The sequence below is a fragment of the Tupaia chinensis genome, unplaced genomic scaffold (assembly GCF_000334495.1).
Source record: "Tupaia chinensis unplaced genomic scaffold, TupChi_1.0 Scaffold000067_1, whole genome shotgun sequence".
Classification (NCBI taxonomy): domain Eukaryota; kingdom Metazoa; phylum Chordata; class Mammalia; order Scandentia; family Tupaiidae; genus Tupaia; species Tupaia belangeri.
In genome coordinates this window covers 3,879,546-3,881,490 of record NW_006159526.1, presented here as the reverse complement: position 1 = coordinate 3,881,490, position 1,945 = coordinate 3,879,546, and positions in this window count along the sequence as shown.

The following is a 1,945-nucleotide window of genomic DNA, read 5'->3' as shown; positions in this document are numbered from 1 at the left end:
CTAGATGAGTGTGTGTTGAATAGAGTCTAAATGGACAGCGACCATGACCGTGCCCTCCGTGGCCCTGGGGATCTCTTCCCTGGTCTTCATCTCCCCTGTCTTTGTCCCTAATCTGTCTGCGAGTGCTTGCTGCCTGTATTTCCCCCCCACCTTTCTCAGGGTTTCTGACCAGCCCCTCTGGGCCCCCTCCTTGGGTTGTTTTCTACCGGGCTGGAGCTGAGAGGGAAACTCACAAGTAAACAGGGCAGGTATGGCGTCTGGGCAGCAGGCTCTGTGACCTTGGGTGGGGGTGGAGGCTGGGATGTGTAAACACCATGCCTGATGAATTTCTCGTCAGTATCGTGGGCTCTCCCTCAGTTCACAGCAGCAACCCACAGGGAAAGAGGCTGGGGACGTGTCCTTCCATGATCTCAGCCAATAAACACCCTGGGGAAGCCCGCCCTGGCGGTGCAGCTGGTCTTGTGCCCATGGCAGGGCTGGAATCCACGTGGTGACCACGGTTCAATTCTGAGCCTCTTGGTTGGCCTGAAATTTGCTAGATGTGCGCATGCGCGCATCCGTTCTGGCTCCGCCAGGCTGGAAGTCTGGGGGAGGGTTGGGGCAGGACGAGACCCCGTGGACGGTGCTTGTCTGTCTCTTACTTACGTGTACATGCACACGCTCTGTCATGAAAAAAGAAAGCAATTATCTTAAAAATACACATTCCAAAAATATGAGAGGAGGGTGGGTTTCCCCAGCCTGAAAAACAGAGTCCTCAAAGAAAATGGGAGTGGGGAAATAAATTTAAAGAAAAACAGACAAACAACAGCGCCTGAGATCCACCAAACAATAGGTGCAGTTGGCACGGGCTGTCACGGAGCTGCAAACCCTGCCTGTCCTACGTCACCCTCAGCCAGCCAGTAGATGCCACAGCTGCGGCCACGGCCACTGGGTGGCTGGGTCTGGGCAATGCTGCTCACAAACACACCCACGCTGAATGTCTCCGTGGAAAGCACTTAACACGGAGACCCCCCAGGGTGCTGGGGCCCCTCTCTCCAGGAACTTCGTTTTCCCACGCTGCAGGCCCATCTCCTGCCTTCTGAACCTCTGGCGATGGCTGGCATGTCTCCTCTCTTTTCTCCCTGTGGCTCAGATCCCCTGTTAGCCTGGGTGCCCACCTCGGTCTGTCTCTAAACCTGTCAAGTCCCTCCAGGCTTTGCCGCCATCCATTGGCCACACATGAGGTCATCAAAAAAAGTATGCAAAATGCATATTACAGAAAGCTGGGCATAGATGCAAACATGGCTTGAACCGACATTCATGTGTACTTTAATTCTATTTTTTCACAGACTTCCTGAAATCCCCTCGAATATGCAAGCTCTGAGTTCACAGTAGGCTTGAGTGTCCCCTCAAAGGGGCAGGAGGATGTCCTGGGCCTGAGTTGGCCGCCCCCCGCCCCGGGTTGAGTTGCAGCCTTCTGCTGTCTGTCCGTGTGAGTTTGGACAAGGCCCTCGGCCCGCTAGGAGTCCCCCTTTGCTCCTGTGCAAAATGGGACTATTCACAGACCCTACTTCAACGGGTCTGGGGGGATTCAGCACAGCCCTCAACGTGGTGCCAGCCCAAAGGGGACGCTCAGTAAGCGAGCACCCTGTAACCTTCCTGTGCTCTTAGCCATCATGACAGACACGGGGCAGGTCCCACGGCTAGGCTTCGGGGCTTTATAACCTCAACCACAGTCCGTGCTCGGGGCAGGTGCTGACAGCTTGATAAGAGAGGAAACTGAGGCTAGGAGCGGTGAGGTAAGAGCCCACAGCCCCTGGGCATGGAGGCATTAGATCTGGGGCTGTTCGCTGAGCACTAACCCACAATGCCACCCCCTCCCCAAACTGGGAGGCCATTCATGTGCTCCAGTCACCCCTCTGCCTGACCCCACGACTCCAACATTTTATACCGGGTCGCTATGACG